Raw genomic sequence first — 19,895 nt, forward strand, 5'->3', positions numbered from 1 at the left:
AGTGAGGATCTCCGGGATGGCCCATCTCTGCCAGTCTGGCATGAATGGAAAAGGCGGGAGAGCTGTTTTAAAATAGAACTCTCGGCACACGGACATACTGCAGACAACTCTGCAGGCTGCGCCATACCCTGGGCATGTCACCGTAAGACGGCAGAATCCCTCGAGTCAAAAAAGAGTACGTTTGTTCGTTTTTCATATTTTGGATTTCTGACATCCAAATGAATCTTACCAGTAGTTTGAACATCGAGCATAGTTTTTGTGTCTTCTCTTTAAAGCTATTATTGATGGGGCATTTACAATGGAGGAAATATAGAAATTACTGTACTTGGTGGTACCCTTGAATCTTTAATTAGAGGTTTAAATTGTTTAGCTTATATATATTTATATATGTATGTGTAGGGGTGTGTGTGTGTGTGTAGGCTCATAGATTTTAGCAAGTTCCCTATCTAAAATTTGTGTTTTTATTTTTAATAAGTGTTTTGTGATTCACTTAAAGGTGTCAGCCTTCAGATGTGTAGGAAGCTCCGCAGCCCAGGTGGGCACATTCTTTGAGGGTCCCCCGTGCTGGAGGCTTGATTGTTGTCCTTTGGCAGTTATATAGCAGTCTGTGTCCATTTCTCCCTCACTCCTCCACCTGCAACACACCAGTTTACAAAGCACAGTCTTCGAACAGAGTAGTGACATAGGCAAAAGAGTAAGCTGGATTTTTTTATTGTGAGGAAACGGAAGATAAAAAGACGTAACGTAACCCTCGCAAGACCACGCAGTGTGCGAGGAACAGATAGGGAACAATCTATTTTGCTGCCCACAACTCGATTCAAATCGCTGCGTGGCCTGGACTGAGGCTGAAAATCAGGATGCACTTCCCAATAATTCAAGCTAACTGCTTATTGGATAGCCTTCTTTAAAAAGTGGTTACTTGAGACATTCTGACCGGACACATCTCTGGAAATATGTTATGAAGACTGTGGAAGAAATTTCACTTCTGATTTTTAGGTTCTATATTGTAATGTCTGTCATTCTTACCCCCGCGACCGTGAAGTTGAAAATTTTTTATATATATAAACTGAACTCTCCGGGTGTGTTTTGTGAAAAGTGCCTAATATTCCCTGCCTCCCTTCCTCCCCCCACCCTCCAGTCCCAGCATGCTATTCCAGGCTGTGTTTCCCACACTGCTTTGGTACTTGCCCCCAAAAAAACTATTGGGTCACTTACGCTTAAACAAAACACACTGACCTGATCCCTGGAGTCCTTCCTGTGAAACAGACAGCCGTGGTTCAAATCCCAAGCCAGGCTCCCTGGCCAGGTGGGAGAACCTTGGGGATGAATGTAATCACTTTATGGGATATTTTGAATTTTGTAATTTTTTTTTTCAAAAGCACTGTGTATACTCTGTGTTTGAGTTTTCCTGAATGTATAAATCTATACTGTGAAGGACACTGGCCAATATATATTGTTTAAAGCAGCATGAAATAAGGACTCATTTAGTTGGAACTCCTAAAGAAGAGCATTTTTATGTATTTCAACTTTTTTTTCTCCCAACTATAGTATTAAGAACCTTATTGGAAAAAGACTTTCGCCAAGTATCTGATGGGAAGCCAAGAAAAGCATTTTAATAGAACTGTCTTAAATTTATAGTGCACTGGGGCCTATAAGTAAATTTTCCTGTCTTTAAGGTTTGAGCTGATTTGCAGTTATTTTGTATAGCTTCTGAGATTTAAACCCTCACAGTCCAGATGGAGAGACCATAAACTTGCTTTCCTTGGCAGCCTTGGCATACCGTGTCCACGGGCAAACATGAGTGAGTAGTGTATGGAACTTAGTCTGTAAATGCTCACTTATCTTACCTTAATACCAGTTTTAATTGTTTTTGTGACTTTTCCTAGAGCCCCCCCTAAATTTAAGAGAATTAGAGTCCTTAATTTTATAATGCAGACCAATCAAATAAATATGTATTAAGCACCTGCTTAGTTCTTAGCATTACACATTATTGAGGGAGATCAAAAAAGTGGGGGACCCCATTTTTAAGAAAGTCCTCAGGGTACTGGGTACTGTTTTCGGTAATATATAGATTAAAAGGCCAGGAGTGCAGTGCAGTCAGTTGTGGGGGGAGGTGGGGAGAGGGCAGGGGGAATGCGTCTGGAGGAGAAAGGAATCTTGAGGACTGGGCAGTCTCAGGGTGCAGGGGAGAACCTCTCTTAGGGTGCTGACCTCGGGATGGGGCGGAGGGGGAGGCTGGCTCTGTGACGCAGACTCAGGAGGTAAGATGCAGCAAGGGGGGGTGGGGTGGGGGACACTGAATACAAGCAGCGGAGAACCCCGTAGAGAATTAGGAGGAAAGGATGACTCGAGAAGAGTAACGAAAAGATGTGTGATGAAAGGGGAAAGTAGTATCAATTAAAAAAAAATACCAAAGAGCCGGAGGGAACCTTAGAAATGATTCAACACTTTCTTCATATTTTACAAATCATAAGTAAGCCCTAGAGTTTAAGTGATCCTGAGAATGAATTGTTAGGGCGAGTTGAGCCTAGCCTGAACCCAGGTCTCCTGACTCCCATTCCGATGAGTTGTTGGTTTGTCGTTTTTTTTTTTTTTTTTTTTTTTGCGTTGTCTGCTGCAGTATTTTCCAAACTGAGGGTCATGATTCATAACATGATCATGAAGTTAAATCACTGGTTCATGACCTGTATTTTATTTTTTGAAAATGAAATAGAAAAGAAAAGGTCAGCATATTACCTAGTAAAGGCAAATGTTTCCTGAAACCTCTGTCTCGGTTATATGTGTAGTGCGTTGCAGTAGAAAATGTGTTTACAGTTCTCAGTGTGTGGCTCTCAGTCCAAAAAACTGAAACAAGTTGGTAGTGGAGAGCACATGGGCTTTTGAGTGGAGAGACCTAAATTCAGGTCCTCAGCTCTGCTGTCTGTCTACCAGCTTTGTGAGTGTGGCAAGCTACTTTACTTTTCTGAGTTTTAGTTTTCTTATCTCAGACCTGGGGCTAATAATACTGTAGGGCAGTTGTATGATTCAGAGAACTCATTTACTTAAAGCATCAAGATTCTGGTCTGCCTGCTTCATTCTGGCAGTGATTTGGGACAGCTCTGCCCGGGTCTGTGTTTGAATGTTGAAAGTAGCCTCCTGGTTTGGAGCTTGGTCTTAAGGAACCGCAGTGAATTACCAACAGGGATGTATTATGCATTTGCTTCTGGGCTTGGAAGCTGGAAACAGAATTTATTCCTGTGGGTTCTGGTATACTTTCTACATCTTGGCATGGAAGGAGGCTCACCTCTCTGTTTTTCTATTAGGATCAGAATGGCTTATTAAAATCAGTGGTTTTCTAACTGGCCTTTAAAAAAAATTCATTGGCACATTCAGATAACGTACCATTACTTTTCCCTCTTTCCAGTAAGAAAAAATTTTGTACTAAGTCTTTTTTCCCCCCTCTTCTCATGTATTCTCTGCCCAATCATGATTTTATTCATTTTTGAAATTAAAAAAATAAACTTACGGAGAGAAGTTAAAACCAGAGTTGACATTTGGGTGGCAAACAGTTGAAGAATCAGAGTTTACTAGGTATGCACTAAAAATAAAGGAAATTTTTATGTGCATTGAAGAGGGCCAGTGAGAATCTTTTAGAAATAGCCGATGGTCACATCCTACTGACAGGAGAATGAGTTCTAGTATATGATCTCCCGCTGCCCTCTGCTTCTTCCCTTCTCCTCCTCCGGCTACCTCTGCCTCCCTTCCCCCATTCCCTTCTGGCCAGCTCCATCCCCTGTTTGAAATCCCGCTGGAGAGCAGAGACTGAGAGCTTCATCCCAGATGATTTGGGCCAGGGGCTAAAGCACCGCCATAAATCTGCAGCTCATTTTAATGCCACGTTAAAACAGTGTGAGCGGCTGGTTTCCGTGGCCCCTGCCCTCTTTCTTTATGGGCTTCTTCGGCTCTTCTTTTTAAAGAGGCCCTGCGGAGTCATTTTAAAGTTCTTATCAGTTTGCTGACAGTTATATGGGCCTTTCTGCTGAGTCCAGGAGCTCAGGCAGGCGTGTGAAACTTCTGATATTAAAATTGAAGAAAAATGCCAGGCAGAAGGGATTGGGTGGTGCGACTGTGATTTGGAAGGAAAAGACTAGCAAGATAATTAACCTTTGCAGGTCCAGAACTTCGCCATTAGCTGAATAAATTTCTCTTTGTTAGTAGGGGCAGGGCAGTAGGGTTAGGCAAGGGAGGGTTTTGCAAGGGCTTTTATTTTTATCCCCTGATTAGAAATACCACTCTGTTGACAGTTCGTGCTTTCAAGCTTCAGCAAGTGAAGTGGGCAGCCCTGAAGAGTTAGGCGGAGCCAGGTTTATAACGTATTTTTTTTTTCCTAAAGGCCGTCTGGCTGGCTAGACCTCTGCTTACATGTCTTTGCCAGCTCCAGCTTGCTGTCTCTGTGTCCACAGCATCACCGTTATCGAATTTAAAGGGACTTTCATCAGTCTGCTTTGCTGCCCCTTTTAGGCCAGCTTGCTAACCCCCAGTAATCCTCTCAGAGTGCTCCATGGAAGCGCCAGGCCCTCTGTTAACGTCAGCTGCCAGTGCTTGGCCCTTCTTACCCTCTCAGCTGCGGAGAAATGGACTGGAAGCTGCTCCTCCCTCTCCCCTACCACTTTTCCTTTCTCTCTTTGCTGGAAAACTCTTGCAGCAGACAGCTGAGGGGAAGGAAAAACCATTACCTGGATCCAGGCCAATAGCTCGATGGGAGCTTCAAAATCTCTGGCATCTCCTGATCAGAATGTTTTTCCAGGCATTTCAGAGAGTGCATCCCTGCCCTCCTTCTGCTCTCACCTTTCCAGTCTTGATTTCCAAAGGGCCCGGGGTGGGTCGGATACACCCCAGAATGTGTTTGGTATCCACCTGCTCTTTTTTCTTCTAACTAAAGCTTTTAGGAAGAGGTTAGTAGAGCGAGATAAGCAAAATCCAATGGTTCTATATATTTTAGCTGCTGTGTACCCTTTTGGCCCAAACACATTATTTTTCCTTTTTCAGATAGTTTTGGACATGAGCAGTTTTGCAAGTGTGTTCAGTGAAACTGCCATTTAACTTGAGGTTGAGACAAAAGCAAGGAATTTTTGTAGTAAGTTAGTGAAATTATATAGCTGTTGATCTAGGATTGATGATTTTCATTGAGCAAACAATAAAGAATACTGGTCTGTTTGATTACTCATGTCGCCCCTGTGGGGAGAGTAAGTAGGTATAAAAACCAAATGAGCAATAAAACAAAATAAAATGCCCCAAACTCTAATGCAATAGAACTACTTTTTTATACATTTCTGGGGACTAAATCAATATCCTGTAATTAGTTAAGAAGTTTAATGAGCTAGGCGCTATTATTTACGGTATAATTTTAACAAACTAATTCAAATTTTTAACAAATAAGTATATTGGAAGTTCTTAGTAAATATATGACTATAGATAATCATTACACAGTCTTTACAAGGAGTCAGGGTAGACGGATGGTCCTGGTTTCTTTCTGGGCATCGTGGGTTAGAGAGCTCTCTCTAAAGTTATCCATCGGTTAATCTTGCCTAATGAGTCCACTAAGTGGGGTGTTGCTTCATTAAATGGCTTCTCTAATAAAAGTGTTAAATCAGCTTATAGTAGAATTGTGTGACTCTTTGGAGTTTGTTTCCCACAGGGTGGGACTGTTCATGAAACATTTCTGAGAAATAATTGCTCGTTATGGGAAATGCAGTGCAGCTTTTGTGAATTCATTGTATACCTACTTAGGAAAATATCTAAGTTTGTTTAAAGAACAACAACTTGTAAATTATCAAACGTTGATATGTTTAGTAAAGAATTCATTGTTTTCGAGTCTTCAGTAAGGCCTAAACTGATCCATAGGATTCTGCTTATATTTAGAAATATTAATATGGATTATTATGTATTTTTATGTATTCTGTCTCCCTCAGCCTTGCAGAGGCCGAGAGAATTTGGAGTTGCATACTTATTTTTGCACGGCATAGTTTTCAGTTTGATAATAACACAATCTTATAATTCCACACTGCTGTCCTTGAGAATGTAAAACAGCAATCATGTTTATCTTTTTTCAAAGGCCTTTAATACTGCATTGCTACAGAAGCAGCTTTACACACCATATCTGACAGCAGTGTTACCTCTTTCTTTGTAGTGTAAAGGCTAATTTGTTATATTTAAATGTGCACTTCCATTTTATTAAGGACTCCAGTACGTTTTATTACAAGGAGCAAGTGTTTGAAGTCCACATAGGTATTGAAGTATTTTTAGCTTTCAAGTTAAGTTAACCAGGTGTTGATGATGTTCTGTATGTATCACTTGTATTTTAGAAAGATCTTGGGATTTTTTTTCTTTTAAGCTGCAGACTGAGCCTTGAGTTTGGCGGTGAGGCATCTCGGCATCTGATGGGAATGAGGAGACCTAGAAGCTGGTGACAGACTGAAGGGTCAGAATAACATACTCAAGGATTGCAGCGCAGTGCAGTGGGAACAGTGGACCTGACTATACCTCCTTTAGCTTAGATTAACCACAAATCAGTGCTCTCCCAAGTCTCTTTGCCTAGCAAGTTGTTGGTAACTTTACATACGGCATAACAGCAAGCATACTCTTTGGGAATTTTTGGGTATAACTCGAAGATTGGAAACTACATAGAAGAGAAAGATTCCAACCGTCTAATCAGCTACCGTAGCAGTTTTTAGCTGAGACGTGAGGGAAGGATCAGAATTCCCTGTGGAGATTTTCGAACTTTACACATCTCTCTCGTTGTCACTCAAATTCTTAAATGCTTCCTGGGGTGGCGGATGGGGCCAAGGATTTCTCTCGAGAGTTGCTGCAGTGATGAACCTCAGTTTTCTCTTACTTGTAGGTGTATGTCCTCCTTTAAGTGAGAAGGGGCAGGGAAAAAACTGAGAACCACCAGCAGCATTCATAGCTATTTTAAGTGTGTCTCTTTGTTCAGAGTTCCAGTTTGGGAAATGTACATTGGGGTTTTTCTCAGGATCAACAGGAGAGATTGTCTTAACGCTTAATCAGAAAATGGGGCTTTCCAGCAGCAAGTAGCTTGTAGAGGAGTCCTGAGCCTCTGGTCAGCCAGAATGGTGATAAATGGCATTGCGCCCTCACTAGTCTCAATTTCTCTTTTTCTGGGAGTGGAAAGGGCTCCCCTATCCACAGCCCAAGATAAAGAACCTGCCCAAGATTATCTCCTTAGCGTTCTTTGGAATCCTTACTACATGGGAAATAGAGGAGGGAGCGTCGCCTTCATGTGGCATGACATGATGATAGCTTCTAGGATGAAGCAAGCCTTCAAGTTCTGTTGTCTTAGTGCCTTCACATACTGTGTTTGTGTGTGTGTCTTAATTAAAAGGGGCAGGCCTTTCAAGTGTGCCTGGTTGGGGTGAGGCTTGTTTTGCATTTGCCTTCTCTAATCAAACAAACTTATGCCTGCTTTCTTCGAGTTTGAGCATAGCAAACATAGGAACTCTCACCCCAGGCAGATTCCTTTGCAGCAAGTTGACCCAAGTGGTATTCTTATTTGTTTATATTTGATGACAGATCTTGATTAAAGGTTTCCAGTCCACCTTCAGCTGTTCCATGGAACCAGCCAGGAGAGAAAGCTGGTTGGCTGCTAATCACCAGAGAAGCTCCCTGATCTGACCTAGGGAACGGTGGGACCGAGGCGTGGCTAGCTCAGAAAACTGGGCACAGCAGACATGAGTCTCTAGTCTCTTTGCTGAGAAGGTTTGACCAAACACTGTTTTATTGGTCAGTGGCTCCTGCTTTAGTAACCTTTCACCCCTGTGGCTCTTGGAGGTGCAAGCCACTGGCGGCCTTGCCTTTGAACTCCTCATGGCTCCTGCCACCTCAAAGGCTCCCAGTCAGAGGCTCCTGTTTTGCTTGGGATCTATCCTCACAGCAGGATGTCAGCAGTTGGGAAAACTGATCCATCCTTAGAACATTGACATATTTGAAGGTGATACCCCTGAGACTCGAAACCTATGGCTTTCTATTTCAGGAGCTGTCTGTCATATGTCAAGAAACACAACTCAGGCTACCCCTTTCCCCTCCTCGATCCCTACTTGTTTCCCATAAGGATGGGCGATCATAGCGTTGGAGTAGTCCCTGCAAGTGCTCAGAAAGTTCTCCCCCACCTTCAGGCTCTTTTACCCTTTTTTATTCTGACTTGCCCCAAGTAGCATCAGTCTTGAAAGAATTTTTCTTTTAAATAGGACTTAAACATGCAGACCACAGTCATCTTTGGTGTCTGGAAGCACAGTTGGGAAGATGGCATAGTATCATGGGGCTCGTTCAATCTTAATGCTTCCAGATCAGACGAGTAAGACAGGCTTGCTGCACTTTTCACTGCCTCCTTGATTCCATTCTGCCTTCTGGAAAAACTAGGCCTTGCACGAAGACATAGAAGTAGCATGGATTGCCCTCGCACATCTGCGTGGCTTCCTGCCTAAGGTATAGGAGTGAGCACTTTAGTATTGAGAGGCAAATCCAGGGACCCACGGATGTTAGATGACTTCGCTATAGCTCCTTGGGCAAGGACTCAGACTTCTCATTCTAAGAATTTGAGTAGATACTGCCTCTTCTACTCATGATGCCTTTAGCTTAGAAAAGGAGCAGATGATCTCCATGGGAGTCTTCTGCTTTTCTAGAATTCAAATAGAACATTACCAATGATCTTTAGCAGAAAGCATACTCTAGCAAGGTCTTTTTCTGCCTCAGAGCAAAGGCTGAGTTTTTAACAGGTACCCAGGTATCAGAAGAGCCAGCCTTAATTTTACCACTGACTTGTTCTGTGATCATGAGCTCATATTTTCCAGGTGGCAAAGGAAAGCGGAGAATTAAGATTTATTTGAACTCCTGTGTGTGGCAGTGTATTGGGAGTTTCATCGTTATTCTCATTTTTATAAAGGAGAAAAGCGAATGTCAAGGCTAATAGATGGCCTGAAGTTACAAAGCTGAAGTGGCCGACTTGGGATTGGGAAGAATTCGTGGCATGTAATTAAAAAGTATGAAGCTTACTTATAGAGCTCTATTTTTCTTTGTTTAGAGCACCTTCGAAATCTTATAATCATCTAAAACATTTATAACACGCACATCTTGGGTAAGAGACTGTACACGATTCAGAGCCGTACGAACCATAGTCCCTGTTCTCAAGCAGCCAAGCCTTGAAGGGGGAGGCACATAATCTCTGTTAGTGTCTATATTAGTTTGCGACAGCCGCTGTAACAAAACACCATAGACTGGGCGACTTACAGCAGAGTGGCTGGAGGTCCAAGGTCGAGATGTCAGCAGGGTTGGTTTCTCCTGATGCCCCTCTCCTTGCTTTCAGACGGCCGCCCCTGTGCTGCCTGTTTCCATAGTGTCTCTCTGTGCGTGAGCATCCCGGCGTCTCTCTCCGAGTCTGTTTCCTCCTCTTAGAAGGACACCAGTTGGACTGGATTCGGGCTCACCCTAACAACCTCATTTTAACTTAACCACATCTTTAAATGCCCTGTCTTCAAACACAGTCACGTTCTCAGGTACCTAGGGGTCAGGGTTTCAACATGCTGATTTCAAGGGGGCACAAATGAGCCCATACCAATGTCCATAGAAGGTGCAAGGACCAAAGCCAGTAGTTGCCATTTGGTGGCTCAGTTGAGATAGAAGGGGTTTTATGCCTTACTGTAGAATTTGCTTCCGAGGTGTTTTTCCCTAACCCCATTCTCGACTCCATGCCAGGTATGGACAGTAGTAATGACATAAGTCTAAAAAACGGGTGAGTGAGGGTGAAATGAAATGCTGTAAGTACCACCTCACTCCACAGCACATCAGAACAACTGAAAATTGGCCTGTTGGGCTAAACTCAGAATTTACAAGGTGACTCTGCCCGGGACACCATTCAGTGACGTAAGACTTATGTCATGGTCCCCGATCACAACAGGATGACACGTATGTTAGTAAAAGAGTTGATTAAGCCCTATAAAAGCTCTGTTTCTATTTTGTTTTATTTTACTATATTAGTGGAAAGATTCTTAGAGGTGAGATTGTGGTTTTTTTTTCATTGAAATTCTGAATATTATAACTCATGTTTTAATTACAGAAAGGAACGTTAAAAGTATAGGATAATGCCCTAGATCGAGAGCTTTAGGACTTTACATTTTAGACTTTAGATTTAAGAATGCAGAAAACCTCTTGTTTGTGGTAAAGGCGATTCTTCATTCTTAAGCCTGTGTCACTTAAGGTGGTTGATTTGGGAGCAAGAGGAACGGACAGTTGTAGAGGAAATAGATGTATAAGAATACCGTATTTCTATTTTTAAAGAAAGATTATTAACTTATCCTTGTGACCATATGTGCCAACTGTTTGTTGACTCAAATACATCATCTGGATCAACCTCGCCTCAACTCATACACATACACCTGGCCTTTGGAATCAGGCAGGCTGATTCTTAATTTACTAGTGAATTGTGATAAAGAAGAAATTAGTCAAACAATTTTTTTTTTCATTTTTATGATGTTTTTTAATGGCAGAAACCTTTATCTCCTCAGTCAAGATAAGTCCATGGCCTTAACTGTTTCATTTGTGTGTTTTTTGTTTTATTTATTTTTTAGCGCATTGAGGTCTCCTTGGCTTATATAAGTTCTTTAGAAAATGGAGACATAGAGGCTTCTGTCTTTTGTAAAGCATGTAAGTAATCTGTTCGGAAGTTCTCCCTACTGATCCATTAAGTAAACCAGGGTTTACTACTACCCCACTCCTTTAATTATGAGCCATAAATATGTGTCTTAAGTGCTAATGGACTAAGCAAATGACAGAGGGTAGGATTTCTGTATTTTACTGACTTTTTTCTTTTTACTCTGCATTGTTTTTCTGTAGCACATTTGGTGCCACCATTGGGGCATTTAACATTTTGTAGTTTTTAGACCTGAGAGGTGAGGTTTATCTTTAGTTTCTTTCATCTGAGTAGCTCAGCTACTTCTCAGGTGGTAACTCTGAAGGGAACTGTGAGGGTGCACCTCAGTACCGTCACGAGCGCGAGCGTCTGGGTTGGTAGTTGTGTGCATCTGTTTTCATTTTCTCCTTTTCACTGATCTTTAGTTTGTGACTTTGGGCAAGTCACTTGCCTTCAGATGTCTTCAATTTATCATGATTGTTTTTATAATCCCTACTAAGGGCTAAATCTTAACCGTATATCAGTAACCAATGAAAGAGATGAGAGGTGAAGGTATTACATTGTCTAGACAGCTACTCTCTAAATGTTACTGAGGAAACTTCTGGGTCATGCAGATATTCTCAGAAGGGTTTTCCAACATCACTCAAGATAAACTTTATAACAGTTCTTGCAGCTGTGTTGGGTCGGAGTTCAAATGCTTCTCTTAAATTGGCTAAAAAGCATAAATGACTGTCTATGGCTGGGAAAGGCAGGCTTCTGGAGAAGTTGAGCTTTGCAGACAGTTAGGAATCTTGAGGTCATTGATTGATTCCTTTCGTAAGCTGTGCCTGACCACAGCTCAGCACACGCTCCAGTCGTACCTGAGGTAAGTCAGGAAGTCTAGAGAAAAGCAGGACCAGTAAACCCTCATAAATCTTTCAGGGCTTCATTTTCTCATCTGTAACATTGGGATAATGTCTTTGGGTTGCGAGGATTAAATAAGTTAACATAAGCGAAGCACTTAAAATAGCACCTGGTACATAGTGTCTGGGTGAATCAACAAATTTTTGTTGAGCTCCTCCTTTGTTCTAGATACAGTTCTGAGTCCTAGTTAAAAAAAAAAAAAAACAAAAACAGATGAAATTCCTTCCTGCATGGAGCTTGTGTTCTTCTACGGGGAAAAAGTATTAGGTGGTGGTGGCGGTGGTGGTGATGATGGTGATGATGATGGAAGCAGAATCAACTATGAACATTGAGTTTGCTTTTATCACCCTTTCTCCAGGGGCATTTGCCTTTTTACACTGAGATAAGTATGTCTTTTGGGACATTCCTGTATTGCTGGTTTATAGGTTACTTCTCCTTGCCTTCATTTTCTGTTTTCTTCCTAATAGCAATTGTACTTCTCGCATTCTAAGTTCTGTTGCGTGACTGAGAGAAAAAAGAAGTTTGAAATCCTCATTCTTTACTTGTCTCTCTTTGTTTCATGTTTTAGCTCTTTCTCTGTATCCTTTCTATGGTGATAACTCATTTTTAAAACTTTCTAGGAATCAACCATGTAATCTGATGCTATGTGAGGCTATACAGAGCCTATAAATACATATTGGCCCTTGAAAAACACACCTCGTCTAATTAAAAACTCTTGAGAACTTCAGTGAGCACACTAATTTGCCATTACAAAGTATTGCTGTAGACTTCATCATTCAGACCTCTGCCTTACATTTTTATGATTACTAAGAAATATTTGTTGTAGCCATTTTCTTTGGTAACTACAAGTAGAACTAAATGCATGTTAATTCTTTAATCACTCCTCATAAATATAAGTATTGAGATGAGACTGGAGGTGAACAGAAGGATGCTTCTAAACAGATGACATGCTTATACGGGCTTTTGGGAATTTTCCTACGAGTTCTATTTCAGAATAAGATTTAGGTACTGGTCCATGTACTTGCCCGTTCTAGATTTATTCTTACATCCAAGTACATGTACTTGCCTGTCCTATGAGACACAGTGTCTCATAGTTTTGCATGTAAGAATAGATCTGGAACTCCTAGAAATTAAGCTTCTCAAGGGGGAAGTTGTGTATTCGACTATTCATGTGAGATAGGGCTGCTGCTGATGAAGGGAGCCCTTTAGAAATTCTTGGGCACATGCTAGGGAGACATGGCCTGGAAGACTATGTAAAAACTTCTTCATTGCAGTGCCGGGAAAGTGGGGGAAATGAAGAGATGGTTAATAAAACTCTAGGAGTAGGGAAAGTTAGATTTAAAGGAGCAGGTACTCTGCAGCCAGCCAAGGGCAAGGTTGTGAGCAGGTTCTCGAAGTCCTTGAAGGGTGAGAAAGGGGAAGAAAGGGTCCATTTAGTATGGCATAGAGTTTCATAACCATGTTAATGTTAAGATGATTTTTTTTTCCTTTTCATTTCCTAAGTGCCAACTGGATAGAGACTATTTTAAACAAGACAAAACTAACAACAAATCTGTTGTAGATTCTAAATTCTAATGTATTTTTAGAAGCCTGGGAATGTGGGGTGAGGAAAAATGCAATTGAGATTAAATCCTAGGAGATACTAATTTCAAGTAAGAATCATTGGGCCCTATATGAGATCCTAGGAGAAGAGCAAAAAATTGTTCACTAAAGTGTGCTACGTTAGGTCTTGCACTGGGCAGTGGCTACATTTAAAATATATCTCAGCTGTTTTCTCAGAGCAACACAGCTTAAAATAGAGACCCTACTGGTCTCACATTCTTCTTAATCTACTGGTTAAGCCAAGTCTAGTCCTACTTTGTTGCTGCTATTGGGAAAAATGAGTTGTGACACTGAAGATGGCGTTCTGCCTTCTTAATTCTTCCAGTTTCTAAAGACACCTGAGTCTTACTCTAGAGGAACTGCAGGAGACCAGTATAAAGCTGTGAGAACCCATAGAAACCCAGTGCCCCAAATCTGTAGTGTTTATTGGCCGATTTCTTGAATCCTTGCCCTTAAGTAGAGGCTAGTAAATTTTTAGTCTAGCTGGGAAGAGAGTCCTTTATAGAGTCCCACCCCCTGCCTTTGAAATAAAAAGGGATTAGAGAATAGATGTTCAGCTTTGTGTAAAAATTGTCAGATGAATTAGAAAAGAAGGTAATGGATGTTGAGGGTGCAGCTAATGTCTGTCAGAAGGACTAAGAATAATCATTTGGACTGTGAGAAGTTGGAGTAATAGGAAGAGCTCTGCCGTGTGTGTGTGTGCGCGCATGCGCGGACAAAATCTCACTGGGTATTCCTGGGATGGAATAGTTTTGGTTTTTAATTTTAAGTTATTCTGTAGCTGGCTATTTTACAGGTTTTTTATTTTAGCACTGTTAGGCTTTTAGCTGATTCTCAAGGGTTTTCTTAATAGCCAATCCTATGGAAAGTACTTGAGTTTATTTTCAAATTTCTTACCTTTTTCTGTGCTCTTATTACTTCTACTAATTTTCTTAGGTTTATTTTATTCTTTTACAAATTATCAAATTGGATACTTTATTTTTGTATAATAATTCTGTGTCTACACCAGAGTAGGTTAAAGTATGAGACTAGAAGCAATGAAAATTTCTGAAGTATTTGAGAGCTCAATATATTTCATCTCTTAAGATTTTTAATAAAAAGTGGCTATATGCTTTTCTTTTTTAAATAGATGAGCTATGTTATCAGACTTCAACTTAACATTTAAGATGAACATCAGATTTTTAATTTTAGTGAAATTACTAAGGAAGGAAAATGTTTGAATGTTTTCTACTGGCTACTAATCCCCAGATATTTAAGGATTTTATTAGACTGCCATACTGTATGTACATAAACTAGGGTAAAAAAGTTTAATTGGCGAATACAGTTTTATAATTTTTATTCCTGTCAAAGTACACTAAAAGTAGTGTGCTAAATTTTTCCTTCCTCCAGGAGGTGGAGTTCAATTATGTTCCTCTTGGATATGTATTGAACATGGCGATTTGCTTCTAATGAATAGAATTTGTAACTTTATAATGGAGAACTTTGGCCCCGCTTTAGCCAGGTGACCAGGGCTAACTTCACCTGTAATAAGTCATGTTGATATCATATATCTCTTGATGTCATGCAAAGAGAAGGTGCATGTCACCTCTAGTATTCTCCAAAATCCATGACCTCCGTCTAATAATTAGGAAACATCAGACCAACCCAAATTGAGGGACATTCTACAAAATTTCTGACTGGTACTGTTTAAGAGTATCAAGGTCACGAATGACAAGGAAAGACTGAGGAACTGTCACAGATTGGAGGAGACTAAGGAGACATGACGTCTAAATGCAATGCAGCATCCCGGATCAGGTCATGGAACAGAAAAAAGACCTGCGCAGAAAACTGAGACCATCCAAAAAGAAAAAAAAAAAAAGTCTGTAGATTAATAGAATTCACTTAATGTTGACTTCCTCATTTTATTCACGGTACCATGGTGATAAAAGATGTTAGTGTCAGGGAAGCTCTGGGCAAGGGGTACTTGGAGCTCTGGGTACCACCGTCACCACTGTGCTCTAAGGTTAAACTTATGTCAAAATAAAGAATTTTTTTAAAAAGCAATTTCAACTTTGTATGGTGAGTACATTATAAAAAAAATTTACACCTACCAAAAAATTGTGAAACGAATTCTGCTACATGAACAACTATGTCTGTGGCATTGTGTACAATTACAGTGAGTGAGATATGTAGGTTCCTAAAGTGCCACGTTCAAATAATTGAGATGACGGGATTGGGGAAACTGCTAGATGAAGGGAAGGTGCCTCCAGAGGCATCAGCCTCTCCGGTGGAGGATGCATGTGATGCTACAAATAAAGGAGCTTTGTGAATCAGGAAGGGAGTGAAAAAACAAAACACTCACATTTTGTGTAATAAGATATTTTAAACATAACTAAATTAACACAAGAAATATTTAAAGAAAAAAAAGTGGTGTGCTCATAAATCCTAGGTGTATGTATTAACCTTGTTTGTTTCAGACTCTCTTTTTATTTTAAAGAAGGTAAATTCTACTTATTGTTGTTTGTTGAATCCTTGAGTAAAGGTGTATCGAATGTTCATGAACTTCACTCCTCCAGAAAAACTGGTAACATGGGCACAGTACAGTTTTTAAAATTTTTTTTTTTTTTTTTTATGGTGACATTGGTTAACGAAATCCAATAAGTTTCAGCCGTACATTTTAACAGTACGGCATGTCTGTGTATACACTGTGTGTTCACCTCCTATAGTTAGATTTCTTTTGTTACCGCATATTTGACCCCCCCTTACTCTGTCTACCTTCCCTCTCCTTCCTCCCCTCTGGTAACCACTAGTCTATTGATTTTCAACTTTTTCTGTCTGGCTTATTTTGCTTAGCATGATTATCTCGAGGTCCATCCATGTTGTCACAAATGGTAGTATTTCATTTCTTCTTATGGCTGAGTAATATTCCATTGTATATATGTACCACATCTTCTTTATCCAATATCTATTGTAGGACACTTTGGTTGCTTCCATGTCCTGGCCAATGAAAATAATGCTGCTATGAACATCGGTGTGCAAATATCTTTTTGGATATGGGTTTTCAAGTCTTTGGGGTAAATACCCAGTAGAGGGATTGTTGGATCATATGGTAGATCAATTTTTAGTTTTTTGAGGAACCTCCATACTGTTTTCCATAGTGGTTGTACCAATTTGCAGTCCCACCAGCAGTGTGTGAGGGTTCCTTCTTCTCCACATCCTCTCCAACATTTATTATTACTTGTCTTGTTGATTATAGCTATTCTAACAGATGTGAGATGATATCTCATTGTGGTTTTGATATGCATTTCCCTAATAGCTAATGATGTTGAGCACCTTTTCATATGTTTTTTGGCCACTTGTATGTATGTCCTCTGGGGAGAAGTGTTCAGGTCCTCTTCCCATTTTTTGATTGGATCATTTGTGTTTTTTGTTATTATTAAGTCGTATGAGTTCTTTGTATATTTTGGATATTAGGCCCTTATCGGAGGCGTTGCTTGCAAATATATTTTCCCATTCGGATGGTTGTCCCTTTCCTTGTTGACGATTTCTTTTGCTGAGCAGCAGCTTTTTAGTTTGATGTAGTCCCATTCATTTATTTTTGCTTTTATTTCCCTCGCCTTTGAGGCCAAATTCATAAAAATCCTCTTTAAGTCCACAGTCCATAAGTTTAGTCCCTATATTTTCTTCTATGCATTTTATTGTTTCCGGTCTTATATTCAGATCCTCAATCCACTTTGAGTTAATTTTGGCATGTAGGGATAGACAACAGTGTAATTTCATCCTTCTGCAGGTGACCTTCCACTTTTCCCAGCACCATTTGTTGAAGAGGCTTTTCTTTCTCTACTGTATGTTTTTGGCTTTTTTTTGCCAAAAATTACTTGCTTATATATATGGATTTACTTCTGGGCTCTTGATTCTGTTCCACTTGTCCATGTGTCTGTTTTTTGCCAATACCATGCATTTTGATTATTGTTGCTTTGTAGTGTAATAGTACAGTTTTATAAAAACCTTCATTCCCTGAGAAGTGCCTCTAAAGGGTTTTTGATATTCTTTTTCCTAATATTTAGTTGTCATGTAATCGTTCTGTTTATTAAAATGGAGTAAGGAAAAGAATTAACAGAACCAATCTTGCTTGCGGTAATTCTCAAATAGAAATCAGACCTCTTGGGTTATAATTTGGTCTCACCATAGGCTAGAGATTTTTAGAGCCTGTTGTCCCTGCTACTTCCAGGCTGAGACGAAATTATTTGTGAGGGGAGTAGGCTGCCTGCTCTTCCACACTCACCTTCACTGCAGGGTCGTGAGGAAGCGGCCCAGAGGAGCCCTGAGGAGCCTGCTGCAGAGGAGACTTTGGAAAGGCTGGGGTGCTCATGGGTTCCATTTTGTCACAGCAAACAAAGGAAAAGGACATAATGTGCCTTTCGTACATGTGTTTGGAAAGACTTGGAATCCCTTTGGAAGTTTCAGATTCATCTTCAGACACAGCTTTGAAAAATTAATCCATGAGGTGTGGAAATATTTTCCAGCCCTTCGCCTGAAATAAATGGTGCTGTCAATGTTAGTGTGTTAAGAGAAAGTTTCCTTTAGCTCATATCTCTTAAATCTCCTAGGCTGTTCAGAGGCAGAAGCACTTTTGCATCTTTCATGGTGCAGCTGTTTTTTAAACTCTTTGAGTGAGAAGGTGAATATTTTATTTAATCTGTCTCGGTTCACTGAGCTTCTTGAGTGTATGTTTTGTTGTTTTTCATTAATTTTGGAAAATTCTTAGCCATTACTTCTTTAAATACAGGTGTTGCCTTGTTTCCCACCCCCTCTTTGGAACTCCAGTTATGGGTGTGTTGGAACATTCGATATTGTTCTATAGTTCTTGGATGCCCTGTTCTGTTTTCTTCCTCCTTTTTTCTCTTTGCATTTTGGTTCAGGTCATTTCTTCTTCTATTTCCAAGTTCACTATCCCCCCCCCCCCCCGCTGTATGTAAATATAAGCCTGTCAAAGGAATTCTTCATGTATTTTTTTTATATTTCCAGCATTTTCATTTTACTGTTTTTTTATAGTTTCTCTCTCTACCGATTATTCCCTTCTATTCATGTAAGTTGTTTACCTTTTTCACTAGATTCTTTAACATATTAATTACAATTGTCTTAAGGTCCTAATTAATAGTCCTGACATCTTGGTCACCTTTGGGTCTGGTTCTATCGGCAGCTTCATATTATGACAGTGGGTTGTTTTCTCTTGTTTGGGGTTTTTCCCTGGTAAATTTTGATTGAATGATGGACATTCTGTCTAGAAAAACAAGAGACTAAGGCAAATGTCATGCCCAGAAATAGACAACTCTCTTCTGTCAGGCCATTACTGCTGGAGGTTGATTCAGTCTAGTCGGTAATAGTGGTGGGTTTGGGTTTTTCTGTTGCTACACTTGACCTTCACACCACAGACTTCAGATGCTGCCAGTGGTCAGATGCAGCTACTGTGTTATTAGCGTGGGGCCTGAGGTTCTGAGGTTTTTCTCAGAGGTCCCCCCTCACCCTCTGCTCTTAGCAGGCCCTGCCATAGAGGAGGCCTTTCCCTCCTCAGTGATACTTTCGCTGCCTGTCTGTGGTGCTGGGCGCTTGGTTGGGGCAGTGAGATCCTCCCTTCTTCTGGTCCAGCCTCAGGCTCCTTGGAAGAGGGGCTTTCTCAGTGTTCCTGCTTCTTTCTGCTGTGGCTGCTGTATTCTGCTCTTTAATCTGGGGTGGGGTGGGGTGTGGGTGTGGGTGTGGGTGTGGGTGTCTGTGTGTGTCTGTGTGTGTCTGTGTGTGTCTGTGTGTGTCTGTCTGTCTCTCTCTCTCTCTCTCTCTCTCTCTCTCTCTCTCTCTCTCGTTGGAGAGAGTTTCCCGCCCCTCCTTTAGTGATAGCTGACCTCTGCTTTGTGTCAGTGCAGGATCCTGACCCGAGTAAGTTTTCTTGCTTGTCCTCCAGAGACAGATGGCTTTTGCTTCTGCTCCTCCCTTAGGGCAGTGTACCTTTGTCTGGGATTGCTGGCGAGGGGGTGCCCTGCCCCTCCCAGAGCAGCAGAGGCTCTTGCATCAACCCTCCCCAGTGGCAAGCTGCTTTTCCTCTCCTCTCCCAGGGGCGGGAGATCTCTGGGAGGACCTTGGGAACCAGAGGGGTTTCGCCACTCCCCCAGCAGTTTAAAGGCTTTTGCTTTGGATGAAAAAAAAAAAAAGTCCCGGAAGTGAGCAGAGTTTTGTATCCGTGTGCTGTGAGGAGGACTCTCTTTGGGTTCCTTACCTGTCCCTGTCTTTCTCAAGAACATCCAGCAGAAAAGAGCTTGCAAGTAAACGCAGTCTTCCTTTGTGCCTGGAGGTTCCAGACTGTCTTGCTAGCTCACACTCAGTTTTAAGAATTCTTCAAAATTCCTCTCGCTGTTTTCTTTGGCTGCTTTCGTGGCAGCCACCTCTACCTTCTGTGCTCTTCCAAAGCTGAAATAATTTGTGTGTCCCATCGCTCCTGGGGGAGCTTGTCAGCCTTTGAAATTTGGTTTTCCTTCCTCAAATCCTCTTCCTCCATCCCTCACCTTTTAAAATTCTGTATATTAGATGCAGTCATTATTACTAAATGATGACTTGCCTCTTTAACCTCGTGGATTGGAACTTGGAAGATTTGGAAAGTTCTGTGGAACGCCAGTGGTGCCTGTGGGGCAGTGTTGTCGAGTGGATTTGTTCTTTCCACAAACGTTTGACTGTCTCA

The 19,895-nt window shown here is 41.0% G+C and overlaps 1 protein-coding gene across 1 annotated transcript in view; it reads left to right on the top strand.

Moving 5' to 3' along the window:
* Positions 1-19,895, top strand: part of EXT2 (exostosin glycosyltransferase 2) — a 119,587-nt gene that overhangs the window by 32,979 nt on the left and 66,713 nt on the right. The window lies entirely within an intron of this gene.

This window comes from Rousettus aegyptiacus, unplaced genomic scaffold, assembly GCF_014176215.1.
Source record: "Rousettus aegyptiacus isolate mRouAeg1 unplaced genomic scaffold, mRouAeg1.p scaffold_m13_p_5, whole genome shotgun sequence".
Taxonomy (NCBI): Eukaryota; Metazoa; Chordata; class Mammalia; order Chiroptera; family Pteropodidae; genus Rousettus; species Rousettus aegyptiacus.